Raw genomic sequence first — 23,603 nt, forward strand, 5'->3', positions numbered from 1 at the left:
CTGGATCAGGAGGATCTCCTGGAGGAGGAAATGACAACCCACTCATGTATTCTTGCCTGGAGAATCACTTAGGCAGAGGAACCTGGCGGGCTACAGTCCATAGGGCAGCAAAGACTGAGCACAGATGCACACAGGTACTTTTAAGTGGTAGAGCTGATATGTGAACTCTAGTATGGGTGTCTGTCTGGTTGGCTGTCTTTTCTACCTTTTAATTTTGAAACAATTTTAGATTTTCAAAAAAGTTGGAAGGATGATAAGAATTCCTCTGTGCTCTTCCTTCAGATTCTTAGATGTTAATTCTTGACTGCACTTCACTTCATCATATCCTCTATATGCAAATTGTTTTTTGTGAAACCTTTGAAAGCAAGTTACAGATGATGTCCCTTGCTTCTTTAATGTGTAATTTCTAAAAAGAAGATCATTCTCTTAGAAGAACAGAGATACTAATCAAGCCAGGAAGTTAATACTGATATACTTTCTGATAATACAAATCTCACTAAGATTTTGCCAATGCCTTTTTTTTTTTTTTTTTGTGGTCCATGACCCATTCCAGGACCATACTTTACATATAGTTGTCACATGTCTTAGCATTCTTTAGTCTCAAACAATTCCCCAGACTCTTAGTCTTTTGTGACCTTGACATTTTTGGATCTGTTCCTTAAGTTGGTTTCTTTGGCGTGATGCTTCTTCATGATCAGAGTCAAATTTTGGATTTTTGGCAGGAACACCACACAAGTAATATTTTATCTTTCTTAGTGCATTACATCAGGAGACCTGTTGTATCTATTTGTCCCATTCTTGGTGACACTTGTTAATACTGATTGTTGGTTAATGGAGTGTCTTCCAGTTTCTCCACTATAAAGTCATTATTTTTCCCTTTGCAATGAGTATCTTACTTACTCACATATGTTTGACATATATATTTGGCATATATGTTTTTGACAACTTAAGTATCTTTTCTGTTGTAGTCTTGCCCATTCATTGTAGAATTCACTGATGCTTCTTACCTGAAACAATTATTGTGATGATTGACAAATCATTATTTTCTAATGAATCATTGCATTTGTATATATTAGTTAGGATTCTACTCTGAGGAAAAAACTTTCCTTTCTCATCTTTTTATTTATTTATGTTAGTATTGACTCATAGGTTTATTTTTATCCTAAGGGTTATACTTCATTACTGTCATTTTGTTGTGCTCGAATCGTCCCAGGTTTAGCCAGGGGAGCCCTTACATGCTGGCTTATGTGTCTCCATTTGCTGCCCCTCTGTAACTTTTTTTTCCCAACCATTTCTTGTTTTCTGTCACCATAAGATATTTCAGGCTCTTCTAGTTCTGTCCCATCCTGAAATAAGTCATTTCTCCAGGGAACTCTGGTTCTTTCTATTGGAGAGTGATATTTAGAAATCAAGGTCTGGATGTCAAGTGTGATGACTGGTACTAGGCTCTCATTGCTTCGTGGCCTGTCTGTGCATACAGCTATGAAATATATGCATGTGCATTTACACTCTCCATCTATGTCTGTCTTTCAGCTTGTACATTAAAAACTACAAGTTCCCAGTGGTTCTTTCTATCACTCTTAAGCCCTATATAGGCTCCTCTCCTTCTGCATGAAATAGCAATCAAATCGTTTCAGTAATCTTTAGTAGTCATTGTTTTCAATAATACTTTTGAATGCTATATTTTTCCCCTATGGGAAAAATATTTTTCTGTGTCTACTAAGTTTGATCTATCTTTTAAAACCATTTCTTTTTTGCAAACAAATCACCCGCATTTAATACAGGTCCCCAAACTCCCCCACCCTCCTCCACACATAGAAAATCAGCTTAGCTTTTGGAGTTAAATTTCTTCAGTTATTGTTTCATAGGGAAGGAGAAAATGAATTTTCCCACCACATTTAAAGCATACATCACTTTGGTGCCTTTTTTCTGTTCATGCTTCCCTTAGTAGTAAAACACCGTGTTTGATTTTTCTCGTGATCAAGATGGCTATAATGCTTTCAATCTGTGTTTCTTTCCTTTTTCTTTTCAAAATTATTAAAAAAAATAATTATTTTCCTCCTAGGAATCCTCCACAGCTGTGTCACCGTGCTAAAGTACCATTATTATCACTATTAGGTGACATGAGGTAATAACCACCCATAATCTCTCTATATACAAACGTGCATTGCTAATCACAATCTGTCTTTAAAAATCATCTCTCAAAAAAAAAAAAAAAGAGGGAGAAAAGAGAAGAGCAGATTCCTTCAAAAAGCTGAAGGCTTCTGGTCCAGTTTATTACTCTATGGTTTAATTTGTTAAAAAAAAGAAAAAGAAAACTAACTTTCCTCCAAAAGTAACATAATGAGAGTCTATGAAGAAAATATGAATCATTTCATAGGTTGGCTATTTAGAGACAGAACAATATGCTTTTCTGAATTTCAGGCATATCCAGCTTAATAGTACAGTACTGGGATTCATTCTGAGTATTTTGAATATTTATGGTGCTTGCTATTTGGACTTTTTAAAAGGTCACTTGAAAATGAAGTCACTTTCATTTTAAAGTAGAAGAAGGAGAACATGAAAAAGGGAAGCACTTTTAATGGAAATCATGATTGTCTGTTCTCCTGCGAAAGGTCTAAGTTTTCGTAGTAATGGTATTTCTTAATGGCTTTCCTTATATCCATATGAGATGATTGCATCTTAGCATATAAAAGTATTTCAACTCAAGGACTGGGATTCCCAGAACAAGTTGGCAATCATGTTTACCTGGTACTTTTGTTTCAGCCCAAGTGACCAACCACTGCAGACAGGAACAAATCAGCAGTATTTACCCATAACACCTATGTACATATTTTCCTTAGTTGAACTATCGTTTTGTTTAAACTATCTCAAGAGCAAAAGGAGACATCATTGTAGGATTCAGGGATGTGGCAGATATCGTGAAAGCAAGGGAGTAAACTGGGTACCGTGGGAAGGGCAGGCCTCAGAGCTAGGAACCAAGGAGACCATTCTCTTAGCTTTTCTGTGTCTCATATAATACAAGGACATGCCTTATAGAGAACAGTCTTCTACGGGATGATCCATGTTCACAGGGAAGTTTGATCATATCACCTTGGGAAATACTGTATATCAGATCCACCAGCTCTTAGAGCTTTACGATCCACAGCGGAGTAGTGAAGGCTCTGAAAAGTTCCATGATAAAGAAAACTGTTTAACCTCCTTTGACCCAATGATTCTCAAATGAATTTGACCATTGCCTGGAGAAATGTCATTTTGGACAAACCATTTGAATCATATAGAATTGAATTGAATTAAATCCACAGAATACTCTTGCATTCTTTTTTTATATAATGTGAATGAAAAGTGACTGGTTCGAGGTCACACTACCTTTTTTCTTAGACTCCTGGCCTAGTGCTGTTCACACTAACGCTTCATCTGTGGACCTTGGCTGAGGGACTGTTCACTCACAGCTGTTTACTTTACACTCAGACTCTGTAGTCCTAGCATTTTAAAGAAACTCTCACTTTAAATATAGCAGTTTGTTATTTCATTGGTTCTCTTGACAGTCAGCCTGCTGGTTTCACAGACAACCCATCAGTTCTAGTTAAGAATATGTCATTCTTACCTGTGCATGACAAATACATCTTCAGCTGTTTCTGGTCATAGGCACTTTGCTTCCAAATCTTGCTGAGGGTTGTGTCAGTCCAAATGGTGACGTGTAAAAGGGGCTGTAATTGGCTAGCATGTTAGTCTGTTTCTTGAATTCAACCAAGATAACTTTAGGTTGTGTTTGCCGTAATGCTCATTTGGTTTCATTTCTTTGTGTCCTGGATCCAATGGAAGGAAGGGGGTGCATCGAGTGTAATAAGAGGCTATAGATTCAGTGGCCTTAGTAAGTAAATCAGCTTATCCAAATGAATGCTAGTGTATACAGTGAAGTTTTCCAGGGATATCACTTCAGGAAAGTTAGGAAGAGTTAAGCAGAAAGAGAATAATGAGATATCAGATATGGAAAGCTGAGAAAAGTAGTGGGGGACTAAATACCAAGAGAATAAACTTTTCTGGTTTGTACCAACAAGAATATCATGGTCTTAAAGTAAATGTCATTCCCCCCGCCCATGTAAGTAGTTAGCAGGAATACCCCAAAACAATGACATCATCACATCAGATGTAATGTGTCTCCTCCTGGCCAGAAAGGCAGAGCCAGCTGTTGTATTAGATGCCTTTGAGATGGAGATTTAGCTCTAAAGTATAGCCATTTGCTGAATGAATGAGGGTCTGAACAGATTTTAATTTGGCTCTGTCTAGAGGTAGGAGTGTTTGAACCTCTGAAGTCCAGAGATGGATGAGATGCATTTTTCCTTGTAGGGTTTCTAATATAATAAGGCAGAGGAGGTGGATGCAAAGGTCGAAAAGCACTGTGGGAGAACTAGTACCAGCCAGGTTTTAGAAACGAAGGAAAATTCCCATCGGGGTCAGCAGGGAATATTCGAGGTGAAAGGAAAACAAATGAACAAAGGTTTAATATTTTTTATGAGTACCTCAGTTAGATATTTCAAAATACTGCCGTGTAACAAACCATGCCAACATTGGTATCTGGAAACAGGAAGCATTTATTCTAACTCCGGTGTCTCGGGGTCAGCTGGTCAGGGCTGGGCTCCAGGCTGCAGGTTAGGTCCGTGTAGCTCACATCCTCCGAGATCTAACAGAAACCAGGACACATTCTTAGGGTGAAAGGAACACAAGTCATATTTCAAACCCCTACTTACATCGTATTTCTAAATATCCCATTGACCGAATCAAGCCTTCTATTCAAAAGAGGAGAAAATACACTCCTCCCAGCAGTGTTCTCTGAATAACAGTCTGATCTACCTCAGTGGGGAATAGAGGGTTATTCTGTGTTTCTGGAAACCAGTTGAGAAGCTGTGGGGTTTAGGTCCTAAAAGGGTAAAGGAGATTGCAAGGGGGAGAGAGATGGTAATAGCACAAAGGATGAGCATGGAGTGAGTTCTTAAGGTGAATCAAGGTCCACACCACGATCAGCGAAGATGGGAACTAAGAATACCACTTCAAAAACATTTACGTAGCAGGCTGATTGTGACAGCTTTTGAGAAAACAGATTTAGTAGAGGAATCAAAGCAGGAATCTTACAATCAAAGATTGTAAGAAGCTAGAGAGAGAGTGGAGCAGAGGCAGGTAGTTTCAGTGCCTCTGAAAACATGAAGGGAAGATGAGAAAAGTGGTTTTGAAATGAGAGCAAAAGTGAGAGAAGAGACACACGCATATGCCATGAGGGCTTATATTCAAAGGAGGATGGTTCCGGGGTCATTTTGTGTCCCAGAATAATGAGACGTGGATGGTTAAAATCGAGTTCTCATCCTTGTCTTTCATTCAGTATATTTTGTAAGGTGCTAAGGCAAGGTTAATGAGTAAGGCCATCCTCTCTCTCAATAGCTTTGCTAGACAAAAACTTCTAAATGTGACACGCGGAGGGGTGCATTGAACCCTTCAATCCTGAGAAGGTTATTTACGCCCTACTACTTAGAATGTTCGGGAAACCGTATTTTCAAACATTAGGTGGGGGCACAATATTTACCTGTGTGGCTGACAAGCGACTCACTAACACAGTCAGTCACTTGAGTTGTTAATTAATGTTTAATACTTTAATTGCTCACACCTGCAGACATTTCCTCCACTAGTAGAGAAGACATAGTTTCAACAGTGGGTGATTAGAGAGGAGATTTTATCCCCTTGAATGTTTAAGTCATCACTGCTCTTTCTGTTCCCTGGGATTGTGTGAGGTAATGCTGTTTTCCACTGAGTATATACTGACCAAGAGCTCAAAATAGGGCCCATTGATTTGGGATCCAAATCGGAAAGGCCAATATGGGAGCAATAGTTGAAGCTCTCTCCTTCACAAGTAGCCATTCTGGCTGGGAAGAGAAGGCAAGCATAAATGAAATAATGAGTAATTAAGAAAGGATTATGCCCATGGAGTGCTAGCTGGATGCTGTCAGGAGAGAAGAACGCAGATAAGTGGCAGATACTGAAAGGGTTAGAGACAAAACTTGAGATCAGATTTTGAGGGTTCAAATCCTGACTTATTCACCTCCTAGCTCTGTGTCATTAGGCACGTAACTTGACCTCTTTTAGTCTCTGTTTCTCCATCTGTTTAATAGGGGTAGTAAAATTGGCTACCACAGAGTTACTGGAAAGGTTAAGTAAATCGATATATAAAAAATGCTGAACAGTGTCCGGCATGAAAAGAAGCATGCATGGACTCAGGTGTTCTTGTTTTTGTCTTTGGTGGTGGTGTTTTGTGGTTGTTGGCTTGGCGGGGTTTTTGTTTTGTTATTGAGGTGATATAGACTACACACTGACTAGGCTTTCCTTGCCGCCTGCAGGATGGTGCTTTGGGATATTAAGTGTGGATTTCTCCTAAGTTTCCCCCAAGAGCATGGTCCTGGGTTGACCAGATAATTAGGTGTAAAATTCAGAAGTGGGGTAAGAAGTGAGCAGCCTGGGGTGAAAGAGGTATGGGTCGAATGAGAAGAACGCCCAGGGCTTTCTGCTTTAACTTCTTTTATATTCCCCATTGGATAAGAACGCTGGCTTTCAAGGATGTTCACGCATTCCTTCAGAGTCTATTGATTGAGTCCATTCCAGGCAATCAGCCACCAGGGACCTGCCTTTCAAGCATAACTCCACTGCCTCCTAGCTGAGTGATCTTGGACAAATTCCTTAACCTTTGTGTGCCTCGGTTTCTACTTCTGTAAGAATAGGAATAATTCTCCTTCCTGCCCAGGACTGGGGGTAAGGATTAAGTGCTAGAAGTGCAGTTGCCAAAGCCCCTGACCCACAGTAACGGAAGCTGTAATATTTGGCAAATGAAGGATGGTTAACTGCACCTGCTGGCTTTGTCGTTTGGGGCAGGTTACTTGTCTCAAGTGTATCTCAAGTTCCCCATCTTTAAAACAGAATAAAAATAGTACTTATAACTGTTATAAACATGAAGGAAGGTAACATACAAGAGTCCTTGGGGCAGTGCTTGGGATAGAGACAGCTGTGTGCAGTGTGAGCTGTTGCTGCTTTGGCTGCTGTCAGTATTAATTACAGTAGAGTGGTAGAAGGGATAGTAGTTTTAGTTGCAAGGCAGAAAAGAACGAGCTCCATAAAAGATCCCAGCATACTGAGTGCTTAGAGAAATGCAAGGTTATGAGGAATCCAGGTTGACTTTGATGGGATCAAGTTTAAGACTTCAGTGCTTTGCTTATTTTCCCTGACTGATGAGCCATGGTCATTGGTATGCAGGACATTTCTTTCTCTGCTCTCATCATGTGTTTTCAGTACGTCTTAGGCTAATGTACCCTTTTGTCCCAGTCTCAGCTGCTCTCAGTTAAGTGGCTGGAAACTTGCTTCCTGGAAATAAGCTCTGTAATCCTGAGCTCTGTGCCAGGAAAGAACAAAGCGGACCCTGCATTTGAGTCTTTGTGTTTTCTGACTTAGTGTCACGTGGTCTGGTTTTGTTTCAGTTACTGGACCGACAATAGAAGTGTTTCTAGCATATGGGCACAGCCCTCAAAGAACAGAAGATACATATGATGCTCATCAGAATTTCTGATGAATGAGGGCTCAAGAATCAAATGACCCTCTTGGCCTGTGCTGACCTCCCTTGCTTGCATCTCACCTCCAAACACAGTTGGGCAGCAGGACCCACTGCTACCCTCCCAGAAGTATCTGAACACTGGCCTCTAAGGATTATAACTTAACACCCAATAAGAAGACCATTATTGGTCTTCTCTGATCCACCAGTCGTGGGACTCCGGGTCACATGTACCAATTGGGTGCCTCTAGATGCTTCTAGTATCAGGTAACTTCATCTTAATGATGAGAGCTATGGAGTGCTTATGACCTCGGTTCATTTCATCGTTCAATAGGAGTCTGGCACTATCCTGAAGGTGCTCAGTTAATATGTGCTGAAAAAGCCAGAGGATTAAAGAGCAACTTTGCTGCTGCTGCTGCTAAGTCGCCTCAGTCATGTCTGACTCTGTGCGACCCCATAGACAGCAGCCCACCAGGCTCCCCTGTCCCTGGGATTCTCCAGGCAAGAACACTGGAGTGGGTTGCCATTTCCTTCTCAAATGCATGAAAGCGAAAAGTGAAGGTGCTCAGTCGTGTCCAACTCCGTGCGACCCTATAGATGGCAGCCCACCAGGCTCCCCCGTCCATGGGATTTTCCAGGCAAGAGCACTGGAGTGGGGTGCCATCGTCTTTTCTGAAAGAGCAACTCTACTGGGCACCAAAAACATACATGTGCTGTTAGAAGGTATTGATACAATGGCTGATAATGTGGAGACAGACACCGTCCATGCCTCCATGATAATTTATTGGGATTAACTGCTTCAAAACAGCTGGAAAGCTTTTAAAATGATAGGGGAAGATGTGACATCCATCTTTGTCAGACCTCGAAGTTGAGGTTGAGCTGCAGAGCCCTCCCAGGTGATTCTGGCCTCAGTGCCATGAACAGGGACACCAAGCTGTCCCCATCACATAACAGTATGGTCAGTACCCTGTAGAGTGGGGGATGGAGCACAAGAAAGCAATGTAAGCTTGTAGCTCAGAATGCTCCCTGGAAGAGGTGACATCTCAACTGTAAACTGGAGGACAAGGACAGGTTGGGTGAGTAGAGAGCTGAGAGAAACTTGAGTCAGGCAGAAGAAGCTTTGTATATCATAAGTTTATGTTTCCTTGCTCCCACATCATAACCATCCCTCTCCTAGGATGCCGAGTATGTGAAAGTGTTTGGAAAGGTAGAAAGCCCTCTACGAATGTAAAGCATTATTATTTTATGGATTCTGTTTGAGGGAACCTAGGTTGATTGATGGGTGAGGCAATGAATATTTGATGGGCAAAGAATGAGCTCTGCGGCAGAGAACATCTCTGAGAAGGAACTTGAGCGGAATCACAGCACACCTCTCCCTCAGTCACGGGGCCCAGGATGTTGTGGTTAATTATTTAATAGGAAAATAATAGTTAATCTGAAAATCTCTCTCCAGGACGTATGCCCCTTTCACTGGCTTGGATTAAAGCTCCGAAGGTCAGGCTCCAAAAGCCCTGGCCTGTTTTTTTCTTGGACCTCCAGTGCCTGGAGCATGTTTGACCAGTACCTGTGCTCCGCGCACACAGCTGTTGCGAGGGGTAATTGAAGTGGGAAGTTAACAAGAGGCATGTTATCTTGAAACAACATGTTGTTTTGTCCTGAATTTTAATTGTTGAGATTAAAGTACACATAAACTACCCTGGCTGTAGTTTGCTGTCATTTTGGACTATTTTTTTCCTAATGTAATGGACACATAAATACTTCGCATTACCAAAAAAAAAAAAAAAAAGATGTATTTCAAATTCTACAGTACAAGGCATAAAATTCCTCTATTTATCTGTCTCTCTCTCCAGAAGTTACCACTGTCAGAAGACTGCTGTGCATCCTTCTAGACTCCATTCTGTTCCTTAACGTCTTTTCATGTACAACATACAGAATTTAAGAAATATCCTGACAGGATCACACTATTCGTACTGTTCTATTTCCATTTTTGCCCAAAGAGTAAGTTTTGGAGCAGTGTCCTTGGGAGGGAATTTATAAGGCTACACATTCATTTCAGTGACTTCATAGGATTTCCTGTATAAAAGTACCATCACTTATTTAGTGACTCCTCTGTTTTAGTAATTAACTTAGAGTGTTTGCATCAACATCCTTGTACATATATTTCATGCACATTAATGTATTTGTGTGGCATAGATTCTTAGGCAATGGCACCCCACTCCAGTACTCTTGCCTGGAAAATCCCATGGACGGAGGAGCCTGGTAGGCTGCAGTCCATGGGGTTGCTAAGAGTCGGGCACGACTGAGCAACTTCACTTTCACTTCTCACTCACGCCTTGGAGAAGGAAATGGCAACCCACTCCAGTGTTCTTGCCTGGAGAATCCCAGGGATGAGGGAGCCTGGTGGGCTGCTGTCTGTGTGGCCGCACAGAGTCAGACACGACTGAAGTGACGCAGCAGCAGCAGCAGCAGATTCTCAGAACTGAATTTTTTTTTAAGAATAGCATTTCTGTTATTCAATTGTTTTCCTGAGCTTTTTGGTCTCTTTTTACTAAAAATCAGGTATAGAACAGATTGGTTTCTATGATGCAGTTTTAGTTGGCACCTCTTCATTTGAAAAAAAAAAAAATTTTTTTTTTTTTAAATTTGTCTCTGCTGGGTCCTTTTTGAGTCACGTGGACTCTTAGTTGCAGCATGTAGGATCTAGTTCACTGAGCAGGGATCAAACCTGGGCTCCTGCATTGGGAACATGGAATCTGCACCACTAGACCGCCAGGGAGGCCCCGCATTTGAAAATTTAATTGTGCAATATAAATATACTGTGGAATCGTGTATTTCATGCACACAATAAACAGTTGGTTTCCAAACTGAAGAATGAAATAGTTTGGAGGATTGAATAGTTTGTGCCCTTTACACCGGGAACACAGTCAACCCAAGGGTATGCTGCCCCAACGTGCGCATGGGGTTCCCATCGCTCCCCAGTTGTTCACAGAATAATTAGGGCAAGAGTGCCCAGCACTTGAACAGTGCACAACCCACACAACTGCACGGAACCACCTTGATGTCCAGAGTTCTCCATGGTGTCACTGTTGTTATCCTTCCCCTCTTCTCAAGATCTACAGTTCACCATTGGGTACTTTGGATGAAGAGACAGGGATCAGTTAAACTGTGCTGTTGGGAAAAATTGGCAAAGATAGATGTCCCTTTCATGAAAGCAGACAACATTTTAAGCATAGAAATAGACATTGAAACTTGTTGATAAATGTTTTGTTGAATGGACAAATGAATGAAACCAAACTAAACTCGTGACTCCTCAGCCCCTTTTCTACATCAACAAATGCCTCTGAGTGTGGACCTGAACTTGTTGCCACTGTAAGCATGTTGGCATGCCTTTGCTGGTTTAACTGGTACATTCGTCTAGATAACAAGCTCTAACCTGGCGTTTAATGTCGGAAGGGGCCTGTCGGGTAGAAGCCCACAGCACAGGAGCCTCACAGTAGCCTTCATGTGGAGTGAAAATAAAAAAGGGAAGAGTTGCTGTACAAGTGATTTTTGCAAGATACAAGGTCTTCCCAGATCAATATCCACCAAACAACAAAGGCAATTGATAAGTCGTGATGAGCCAGACAGTACCTGTGGGCTCTCTTGACAAATGTGACCAGCAAGTCCTTCACGTTTTACATCATGTAAGGAAGAGAGCAAAGAAGAAAGAGGTTTCTTTCACTTTGCTGGCTTAAATCAGAGTATGGAGTTTTGTCTGCCCAACTGTTTTAGTTAAGATTATCTATCTTTAGAAGAAAAGAACATTCATCCATAGTGAGTATTCCTGCCATGTGCATGTGTATGCTTATTCATTCATTCAACTCATATTTATAGAGAGGCTGTTATGTAGCTGCCATATGCTAAGCCTTAGTATATACTTTCATGACTGTATAGCAAAATGTACCTATAAGTACCCTTGTGTAAGGTATTTTCCCTCACATGAATCTATCTTTACCATTAAACCTCGGAACTCAAATTACCTGATCAGATGATTAGAGACTCAAAGTCATGAACAGTTTGATGCCAGAGTTGGGCACTTTTAGCCACGGGTCTTTTCTTGGTGGTGGTGGTGGTTTAATCACTAAGTCATGTATGACTCCATGGACTGTAGCCTGCCAGACTTTTCTGTCCAGGAACTTTCCTAGGCACAAATAGTGGAGTGGGTTGCCTTTTCCTTCTCCAGGGAATCTTCTGGACCCAGTGATCAAACCTGGGTCTCCTGCATTGCAGGCGGATTCTTTACCAACTGAGCCACTGTGGAAGCCTGGGTCTTTTCTTATGCTGTGCTTATTGGTAGAGGAGGGTGGTATCTATTTTATAGTACTTAATGAGAATGTTTGAAATGCCTACCACTGAGACAGACACCAAGAATGACTAGGGAAAAAAATTATAAAATGCTTTCTCAATGCCCCCTGGTTTATAATTTGATCAAGGAGTAAAATTGGACTTCCAACAAATAGTTAATTGACACTACGAGATAGCAGGATTCTGTGACCAAATTATGTAGGCATTTTGAGAGGCAGGGAGATGAAGAGGCTTAAAGCAGTGTAAATCCCCATCTCATTATTCCCATGTTTCAAGCACACGCTGTGGACCTGAGCATGCAATGTGTGCATGGAGTTATTGACCAAGTGCTCTAATTAGTTGAACATTAATAATCAAGTAAAACAACAACTCAGCTTCAGGAAAATCTAATTCTCTGAAGTACACTGGGTCAGTATGAGAATGGGAAACTCTTGAATATCATTGGGAAATTCATTCTGAGGATCAAGATAAAAATGAGAACAAGATGAGAGTTGAGCTTCAAAAATAAGCTGAAAATCAACTTCTGTTTGATTTAGGAAAAAGGAAAGAGAAACAGAACTCTCACTCCTAGGGATTTCCCAGACACCTGGGTACTGTCCTCAGATTTTGAACTAATACTTGCCAACCCCTGGGCCCAGAGCACGTCAATATCCATGGGAAAGAAGCTTTGTCATTTAGGAATGAGTTCAGCTGCGTGTAACAGAAAACCTGCCCACCAGGGTCTTAAACAGGGGGATCTTTTCTTGTGTGACAAGAAGTCCTCCAGACACAAGGCACGTCAGTTCTTTTTTATTTTTTCCTATCATTTTTCAAGATGACGGCCCTGTTTCCTGGACGTGTTGATCAAATTCATGTCAGGAAGAAAGAGAGAAAGATGGCAGGAACTGTGTCTCTTCCTTTTATTGGAAAAGTACACACTTCCCCAGAGTACCCGCCAACAGATTTGAGTCTACCTGTCCCCAGTAAGAACTTTACTGTGACATGCACACTTGGTTTCCAGTGGGGCTTGGAGAGTGGTTAGTTTACTATGGGATGGCGAGACAGGAGAGAAGGGGTTGGGAATGAGAAGTGGGTGAGTCCACCAAGAGTTCCTGCTGCAGGAAGTTTCATAGAAGTGGCGTTTAGTACAAAATTAAAACTAAGAAGTCTAACTTTAAGTGGTATTCATCCTTTGATTGATCAGGTTTACCCTTCTTGCTGTGGAAAACAAGCGATGATCTGTTGTTTAAGATGTTTTCCAGCTACAGCCTTCTAGAATTTCTCAGATACTTTTAAAAAAAAATAGAACTATTTTTATTTTAAAATTTATTTATTTATGGCTCTGTTGGGTCTTTGTCGCTGTGTGGGCTTTTCTCTAGTTGAGGCAAACGGGGGCTATTGTCTAGTTGCGGTGAGCAGGCTTGGCATTGGGGCAGCTTCTTTCGCTGCAGAGCACAGTCGCTGTGGTGTGTGGGCTTCAGCAGTTGCGGCACGCAGCCTCAACAGATGTGGTGCATGAGCTCAGCTGCTCCAACGCACGTGGGACCTTCCCAGATCAGGGATCGAACCTGTGTCTCCTGCATTGGCAGGCAAACTCTTCACCACTGAGCCACCATGGAAGCCCTCTGATACTTTTATAATGACTGAAAACTTTCTCATAACAAACATAGCACATTTATCAAGGGATTACTGTGTCCCCGGTACTTTAAGTACTTAATATGCATGCTCTTCCTCAGTCCTCATCACACTCCTGTGAGGCAGGCAGTGTGACGCTGTCCATTTTACAGGTGAAAGGAACAAAGTTAGGAGCAGGTTAAGTAACTGCCTCTTGGTGACCTATCTAGGTGGTGGCCGGGTCAGGTTTCATCCTAGGGTGGCTGACACCAAAGACCTTTCTCTTAGGCACTGAGCTATATAGCTTGCAGGGCAGCTTCATGTTTGAATGGATTCTATCTTTACAGCCTGGCTGTTTATATGATACAAATGTTTTCACAGTTTTCATTTTTCAAAACTTCACAGTTTGTGTTCAGAAAGTCCTTTGCTGTGTGAATGGATTGCTTTCTGCCTGATCTGTGTTCGACGACACAGTCTCAGGTCAAAGGATGAGACTGGAACCAGGAATGAATGCAGTGTACTCTCCTGGCTTTGAGGCCTGTTGTATTTACATCTGAACCCCAGTTTTCATATGTGACTTGCTAAATAAGTGACTTTAGAAAGTTACATGATCTCCTAAGGGTTACTGTATTCATATGCAACGGGAAGATCATAGTATTAACCAATGGCTTTTTTATGTTGAGCTTTCTTCAAATGTATCATGCTTTATTATTTTATAAGCATACTGTAAAGTATATAAAATGCTTATGTAAAAACCAATTAAATGTAAACCTCTTCATAGGGGTTTCTGATTTGGTGAACAGCTTTACTCTGTTTTAAACAGAAAGTTGTCATACTTATACACACATACTGTATACTCTACTCATACATAGAAATGAGTATCCCACCCATGTCCTACCTTTTGAACCAGAATCCTCCACTCCTATCGCTTTAGGAATCATTATTGGGGAGGGGGGAGGGGGAAACCACTATGACTTTTAAATACCTTATGGAGAAAAAGTGGAAAAAAGAATAAAACCAGCTTAGGGGAGCTGACCCTAACTATTAATATTTTCCTCACTGGAATGACATTAATTCTCAATTCATTTAGGTTAGAAAAACATCTTCTCTTTAAAATGTAAATACCATTTTGAAGGTTATGTGACTCTTTTCAATTACATTTTAGAATGATTTGCTTTCCTCTTAATCATGGGTTGAGTGAATTGTGCTCAGGGGACTGGGAGTTTGACTGAATTAAGGGAGACAGATCACCGTGGCATATGGAGCCAAATCAGTGGCTTTTTTGATGAGAAACGAGTGAGCTAATGCACATGAAGTGCTTGACATAATGTGGAACCAGGTACAGGGTAGGTACTAGGGAACTGACAACTGTGGAAATGGTTACAGCACCAGGGAACATGGACCTCCTGTGTTCTCACTGTTCACACATATGTATGTGCCCACACGCACACTCTCTTTTGCTTTGTCACATGTCCACTATGTGAACTCAGGTTAGCTGTAGCTGCAACAGGTATCGGGCTTTGTTTTATTGGCAGTTCACCTGGTGTGTGCTATAAAACTTTGTCTCCCATACTTTTTCATTTTTCATTGGTATTACTTATTTATCTTAGTCAAAATAGAAATGCGCATAGTAGAACTCCAAACGACAACAACAGCAAAAGATTTAAGAAGACAAGTGAATGTCTCCTTTTTTCCCCTACTTTGATCTTCTGGCCTCTTCTCCAAATACTACCATTGTGAAATTTCTTCTGTAATTTTTCACAAGGATAAATTATACAGATGTTGACCGTGAATTGAAACAACACACACAGAGCCTTTAAAACGTTATTGAGATGGCATGATATTATATCCGTTCTTCACACCTTGCTCTACCTCACTATTCTTAATAGCCATACCTGTTGCTTTGTACTGATGAGCCAGAATATCTTATTAAACCCAACCGATGGCATATGGATTCCTTCCAACTTTTTGTTTTTACGTGCAGTGTTACAAAGAAAATTCTTGCACGCTTTCTGCATATTTTTTAAGCCTATTTATAGGGAAAATTCTTAACCATGAATGGACTAGGTTAAAGAGTGTGCGAATTTGCCATTCTGATAAGAAATAGCTAAATGTCCAACATCCAAGAAAGCTCACACCAAATTTCCCCTTTTAAAAACCAGGTAGGCAAAGTATCTCTTGCTCATCACCTTCCCCCAACTTCATTTACTTGCCTTTCAGTAGCTTTCTAGAAAATTAAGAATGTTATGTCTGTTCGGTTTGATTTACCCATCTCTCTGGGCTTTTGCTTATAGCACTTTTCAGAGAAGAAGGGAGGCTTGTAAAGTGCAGTGAATACAGGGCTCGTGTTCTGGCTCTCCTCAACTAACATGAATTTAGCTGGGCTATTTTTCTAATTAAAGAAATCTCATAAGGTATGGTGATGTATCTGGATTATATCACTTTCTTCAAATGCGAGATTGTTAATATTTTTTTTTTGCTTATATTCAATCTCATCTAATAATTGTCCACACAATTACCTTATTGCCAGAGAATTGATCCTATATTCCACATGTCAGTGGGGGCCTCCTTGCCTCATAGAGATGTAAGTATAATTGACCCAAACTAGCAATTTCATAGTCTGTAAGAGTTTGTTTGCTCCACAACTTCTGTACATTTCTTTGACTCCTCTGTCTATGTGTTGTATAGTATTTTGCTCCACTCAACATGAGGTGTAAATTATATACATTTATCCATTGTAATCATCTCTCCAGTCCTTTTTTCAAGCTTAGTGGCAAACTTGAAGAAATCAGAGGTCAACTCACTTCCCCATCACCCCTTCCTAGTTCCTCTTTGGCAAAGTTTTGCCTCTTTCTGTGAAGCCTTGATGACCACCAGCATCCGTGCCTTCCAATCCTCAAGTCTCAGATGGTTTAAAAGGCTTGCCTTTCAAGCAAATATGACATGTTTTCCCAAAGGAAAAAAAGTTAAAGCAGAAAAAGAACCTCTGTATCATTACTAGCTCTTTCCTTTAACCATACTGAGAGCATTCCCTTACAAAGAAACTTTCCCATGCTGCTTTTCTGTTTGTTTTTGTTTTAATTGGGTGCTATTTGGCTATAAGGATTATAGAGGAAGATTTTCTCGGGTTAAATCTAGCCTTTCAAGAAAGAACTTGACCTTTGCAGAAAAGGAAACCTGGGTTAAATCCACGCCCTAGTCTTCACTCTCTGCATAACATAAGTAACTTAACTTTTGAACCTAATTCTCTTCAGTAATCTACAGAGGGTAGTTCTTAATGGATTGTTTTAAACACTGGAAATCATAAACATCAGGCATCAAGTTCAGGGCTTAGAAAGTAGGAGGTGCTCAGAAAGTGGGAGTGTTAGACCACATCCCTAACTTTTCCTCACGGTCCATGTCACTGGCTTCCTTCCGAGTGACATGTTTTGCTGATTCACAGTGTGGCATGCACACACATTCCCACTGCTCATTGTTTCAATGTTTCCTTTTCTTAACCCCATGCTAAAGGGTCTCAGGAGAAGACTATGTCTCATTCTCTGGTTGTCAAGAACACATTAGGTACTCTGCCAGTACTTATTGATTGGTATTTTATTGATTGACAGTCTTTCTGAGATCTGAAAATTCTTCTTCCTTTTGCCTTCCTGAGAACAACCTAAAGATTCAGAAATTCACTCTATTAAAAAATGTTTGATTTCTTCCCTGCCTGCCTTACTTTGACTCAGATTCCTATGTTCTGACATGAAACTTATCTTCATTTTTATTTTTTTTCCTTCTAAGGAGAAATCAATCTTTCTCATTTCTTGCTCCTTTCCAAATTCCCTTTTGTTAGTCTTTCTCTTTCTCACCTACACATGAATTCTCTCCTATTCTTGTGGTTGAAATTCATCTCTGGTGTCATAAATACCCTTATGTCTATGTGATTCTCCTGCCTACTTTCCCTCCAGAAGATACATTCATCTTGTTTGAAAGAAAACATCATTTGTTTCCTAGCATCTGATCTGAATAACAGTGAAATGTTTGTTTAAAATTAATGCTTTGAGCAAAGAACCCTCTCTGTTTACTTGACTTGCAATATTTTAATATTTAACATGCTATGATGTAAAACTTGTAGAAGAAAAATATCCTGGTGTGATCTGGTTGCCTAACAATTTACATTCAGCTGCAATATTTTATTTGCTATAATTACTCACTGACAAAACAGGGAATCGAAATGCAAAAATACAGAATGCTCTCAGTTTGCATTTTATTTTGGAACGTGAAAAAAACCCTCAGTTCAGGAGAGAGCATAAAAAAGGAAAGCTCGCTTAGTCAGATCTCCATCTTCACAAACTAACTCTGCAGCAGTAAGACCCAAACCAAAGTTGAAACTTGTAGGGCTTTCAAAAAGGTTTTTAAGGAAATACTGTGATGTGGACTTTGAGTTGGAGAGGATGGCCCAGGATCATGACATTGCCTCTCTTACCCCAGACTCTCCCTGTGATTTTGAGCCAGTGCTTTCACTGAGTTGCATCTATGGATCTGCTCTGAAACCATTGAAATTTCTTAGATGAAAAAGAAGAAATCCACTGGGCTCTTGTGATAGAATGTCTGACTCTGGTGTTCTTTATCCCTCCATTTCTTTCTGAGAAATGGAATATTTGTAGCCATATCGATAAATGAGGATGTTACAGTCATCAGTGATTCCAGCCATCCGGGTACTCAGAGAGAAGAATTGCCTGCTTGATCTGGCAGCCACCAGGCTGCAGCCACTCCCTATGGTAAGCACTGAAGAACTCAGGATGTGAAAAATCACAGGATACTGGCCCCAGATAGCTGAGATGCAGATGAGAGGAATGATTTCAGTGAGCCCAGACTCTTGCATCTTTCCATACATAGGAAAGTACTAAGTTCCTTAACCTGAGATGTCTGATTTTCTTTAATTCACAAAAATGCTTTTAAGATTCAAGCCTACCTCTCCTTTTTGTGGCAAATTTTATATAACCTGACTTCTTCCACTGCTTCCTCCAAGAAGTTCTCTCAGAGTCATTTGATATGCTGTCTCCTGGGCTTGAAGTCCTAAAAATTCCCAACGAATAAAACATTACTCTGAACTTTTAGGTTGGGAATGTTTTTTAAACTGACATTTGCATTCTTGAAGGGACATGTTTCGATAGAATTGTCGACCTGAGTGGTGCATGGCAGCTGCAGCTTACACATTGTGTGCACTAGCTGATAGCTCCTCCTTGATTTCCACTGGATACACAGATGTGTGCTGTGCTTAGTCACTCAGTCATGTCCAGCTCTTTGCAAGCACATGTTCTATAACCCACCAGGCTCTGTCCATGGGGATTCTCCAGGCAAGAATACTGGAATGGGTTGCTATGCCCTCCTCCAGGGGATCTTCCCTACTCAGGGATCAAACCCAGGTCTCTGGCATTGTAGGCAGATTCTTTACTGTCTGAGCCACCAGGGAAGCCCAAGAATACTGGAGTGGGTAGCCTATCCCTATTCCAGGGGATCTTCCTGATCCAGGAATTGAAGCAGAGTTTTCTGCATTGCAGGCCAATTCTTTACCAGCTGAGCTATCAGAACATAGAGATAGGAGCTTCCATACATGCAGATTTTAGCTCCTTTGCAAATTCACCCCACCTGCACTACAGTTTGAAAAACGAAAAACATTTTTGTATCTGAGATTCTGAAAAGGATTGCCACAATGTATTTTTCCAAGAAGTAACTGATGGAGAAAAATCAAAACAAGATTCTTCTTTATGATTAAAGACAACAAGTACTCCCCAGCTTAAACAAAAAGGAAAACAAAAATAAAGAACAGAGGAATTGATTTTTGTATTACACTGTGGGCAAAAACTGGTTGTACATTTTTAAAATCTGAAAATGTCTGAGACAACCATACATTGATTCCTTATAATTCAAAATATCATTTTTCTCCTAGTAGGCTACCCCCCCCCCCAAATCTGCAGCCATTTTCATGTAACATTCAAAGCTGCTACAGCACTTTATAGGACAAACTATATGAAATAGTTTACCAAGAACAGTTAATATGCACTCCAATATTTATGACATATAAAGCAATTAGTACAAAAGATTGATCATTACATAGACCATGTGTTGGTAGGATTTGGGGTATGTTTTTAGGAATGAAGACTATGTTATGTGATGCATATTTAAAAAGATAGTGCAAGTAATCAATAACATAGGATTTAGTGATCCTTGGTTAGTCCCTAAGTATTGATTCTGTGATCTAAACTCATTTTAAGTTGATTTTTAGATATCTAGCAAGTGGATTTTTGAGTTGAAGCATTTCTTTCTTTCCAGGAAAGAATTTTTCATGTAACATGGGGATGGAATTTACCAAACATTTCTCAAATGCTAATGATAATTTCCAGTATGTTCTTCATGTTTATTTATGCTTCAGACAAATTTTAGAGATTCCCCAGGGTTAAGAGTACCACTTTCCTATTGCCATGTTCCTACCAGTAATAAGAAATTGGACAGCTACCCATTTTTTCTCCATACATCTGAGCATCTTTTCTGTCACAGCACAGAAAGCTCACAGAGCATAGTAAAATGCCTGTGAATTGAAACTGCTCTGCAGATGACATATTATATGACTACTACCTACTGAGACCCCATTGAAGTTAGACTATTTTTGATTTAAGGAATAAATAGTAAAGTGTTAGGAAGAAAGGGAGATTCATTGCAAGGCTGCATGGATTCTTGCAGTGCCAGGAAAAAGTGAAAGGTAACGAGTACACTCTAGGCAAGCCTCACTCGTGAACTTCATGGTTACAGACACCCTCTGCTATTTTCTACTTTCTAGCTCCCAAGATTTTCTTGTTTACTTGGTTCCAGTCCCTTAGGAAGGTCAGCTTCTACTTCTCCATCCTGTTCTCTCTGTACCAAAACCTCTCTGCCTGAAATCTTAGACATTTAGTCTAAGTCTCCTAATTCACATTTCCAAGAGCAATTAAAATATTTTATTGTATTTTATCTGACATTTTTGTGTGTCTTAGTGAGAAGACTTTAAAAATCAATCATGATATCTATCCCCTTTTGTACTTGGAAGCATCTTCAGAATCCTCCTTAATATAACATTCTTGGCAGCGACTATAAACGGGTTAGGGCTTCCCAGGTGGGACAGTGGTAAAAAAAAAAAAAAATCTGCCCGCCAATGCAGGAGATGTGGGTTTAATCCCTGGGTCAGGAAGAGCCCTAGAGGAGGAAATGGCAACCCACTTCAGTATTCTTGCCTGGAAAGTTCCATGCACAGCAGAGCCTGGTGGGAAACAATTCATGGGGTTGTGGAGTCTGGCATAACCGAGCATGCATGCACATGTAAATGGATTAGAGTTGATGTGCCTAAAGTTGATAATCTTTTGTCTCTTTACTACTAATAAGAAGTAATTCTAAGACAGAGCTTTGGAAAAAGGGCCGATGTGTATTCTATCAAAGAGAAAAGTAGGAAATACTGCTATTTTTATGGTAGTAAAGTATGCATAATGTAAAATTTACTATCTTAATCATTTCAATTCAGTAGCATTGAGTATATTTGCATTGTCATGCGACCATCATCATTATCCATTGCCAAAACTTTATTTTTTAAGTCCCAAATCTTCCCTACTCCCACCAGCTGGTAACTTATATATTTTTTCTTGATCTATGAATCTACTCTAGATACCCTATAAAAGTGGAACCACCCATCCTTCGTGTGTCTGAGTTATTTGACTAAGGATGGTATGTTCAAGGTTCTATGTTGTAAAAGTACCAGAATGTCATTCTTCTTTATGGCTGAATAGTACTCCATGGCATGTATACATATATGTATATACACACACATTTTGTTTATCCACGGGATGACATTTTAAACCAGGCTCTCTAGTGAAGAAAGGTATAGTAAAGCAGCTTGGCAGCATGGGAAGACGCAGAAGTAACAGATAAAGTGAGGGTCTTATTCTAGATTTTTGTAGTATTCTTCTTAGTAGTAGTATGACCTTTGACATTTTTAAGTGACTCTCCCAAACCAATTCTTTGTCATCGTCCATCTTTGAACATAGTAATGCCTCTTAAAGGCCTGCTGTGATGTTTATCTGAGATAAGGCACAGGATGTGCCTGGCTTGGCACATAGTAGGTGTTCAGAAAGTGAATCCCACTCCCAGAATCCCCGTCCATGATAAAAATGAAGAGGCTTAGTGGCGGGTGTGTTTCTCTTATGGTCTAGGAAAAAAAAATAAAACAGGACCCTGAGCACCCAAGCCATTGGTTTGAGAACTGTCAGGCAGGAAAGGCACTGTCCTCAGACCAGCAAGAGTGGCCTTGGGGTTTTACCACTCCTTGTAACCCTTAACATGATCTGGACATAGCTGGCTCCGTGGGTCAGGCTGGTCTCAGGAGGAGGAGGAAAGCCTGCCTTTCTGTCTGCCATCCTGAAAAGACCTTTTCTAAGATAAGTGTCTGCCCTGCTTTCAGGCTGCTTTTGCTGCTTCTCATGAAAAACTCTTTTTCATTTTGATAAAAAGCAATTTCTGTCTTCCTACCCAGCCAGGAAGGACTCTGTGAGAAGTGCTTATGCTTTCCGGATGCCACCGTCGTGGCATCATTGCAGCACCTGGCAAGGGAGATGGCTGGAGGAACAAAGAGCGAAACACAGCCCCTCCTAAGTCGGAAGCCTGTGCTTGGAGTCTAACTCTTCATTGTTTGGGCGCATCTAAGCTTGCAACACAGTCAGGAGTAAAGCAGAGTTTTTGTTAAAGAACTTGCAGGAAATAATAGAATCCGGATGTGGTGGTGGGAACAGCAAAAACTGAATACAGTATCCTGCACTCTTATTCTCTTCCCCCACCCCCCAAATATATTAAATGGTTACCTTCAGGCAGAAAAGCTTGTGGTTCCAAATAAATCAAAAGTAATAGAACTACAGGCAACCTGAGCTCTCTAATCAACTCCATCATTCCTGGGGGAAGTCCTCTGTAGACTCCATTCTCTCTGTGGGTCTCTGCAGAGTTATAGGCAAGTTAAACTGAAGAGAAGTAAAGCGGAAGTATTGTATGCTGACCTTTCACCCTGACCTGCCTTAGAAGCTTTGCCTGTGAAAGTTCCATAATGGTGCTGGCGCTTATAGAGATGTGTTCTCAGATATTTTCCTGTAGAACGGGGCTAGTCATGAGTTGTTTTTGGAGGACATGAATGAGATTTGGTTGTGCATGAAATGGCTCTTTTCACTTAAAGTTGATATTTCTTACTAAGTACCTGGATACTATGCAATGTCTCCATGGGGACTGGGGGACGCAATGCTCGTGGAGTCCTCAGGAGCCCTTTTGCAGTGTCCTCAAGGCTGCCTAAAAGTGGTTTGTGGGCCAGGAAATTGAGCATAAGCTTTGGAATCAGATCTAAGTTACCCTCCCCGCTCCTCTAAGCTGTGTGACATTTGGCAAGTCATCCAACCACTCTGAGCTAAAGTTTGCTTCTCTGTGAAATGATGATAAGCCTGCCTCTTCAACAGGTTGGTCCCCAAGAGTAAATAAAATCAAATAATGTTTTCTAAATGTTTTTCATAGTGTTTGCCGTGTAACAAGGGCCAAGAAAATATTTTTTTCTCTTCTTTCTTCTCCCAGTTTGCGGCACAATTTCTCTTGGTGCAAATGGCAAAGCTCACAGGCTCTGTGCATTACCGTCTTTACTATGTAGAAATTGGTCAGGAAACTCATGGATAAAGCTGAGAATTAGGAAGAAAAAGAAAGCTTATCACCATGCTTTTCTCAGTTGGCATCTCTTTGCCTTTTCTAGCTAGTCTTTCATATTTATTTATTGTTTCCTATCCTTGAAGCCATGTGTGTAAGATAGTGTTTGACAAGCATTTTGTGTTTGTCAGAGAGTGGGGAAGGTGACAAGGAGGGGCCCATTTAAGATGTCACTTCACTGTGCTGCACACGGGAGCTGACAATCATGTCCTGTTGGTAAAACCAGAACGGAGGGTTGGAATGTGTGAGTCAGGAGGAGAGAGAGGCACCTCAAAGTCAAGGCTGCCTCTCTACTCATGGGAGAAAAGTGTTTCAGGGAGGATGCAAAGATAGGATGCTATGT

General features: G+C 40.7%; 1 protein-coding gene across 9 annotated transcripts in view; it reads left to right on the top strand.

The window, feature by feature from the left end:
* FHIT (fragile histidine triad diadenosine triphosphatase) overlaps positions 1 to 23,603 on the top strand; it is a 1,527,031-nt gene that overhangs the window by 1,153,656 nt on the left and 349,772 nt on the right. The gene's annotated exons all lie outside the window — the stretch shown is intronic.

This window comes from Bos indicus, chromosome 22 (assembly GCF_029378745.1).
Source record: "Bos indicus isolate NIAB-ARS_2022 breed Sahiwal x Tharparkar chromosome 22, NIAB-ARS_B.indTharparkar_mat_pri_1.0, whole genome shotgun sequence".
NCBI classification, from domain to species: domain Eukaryota; kingdom Metazoa; phylum Chordata; class Mammalia; order Artiodactyla; family Bovidae; genus Bos; species Bos indicus.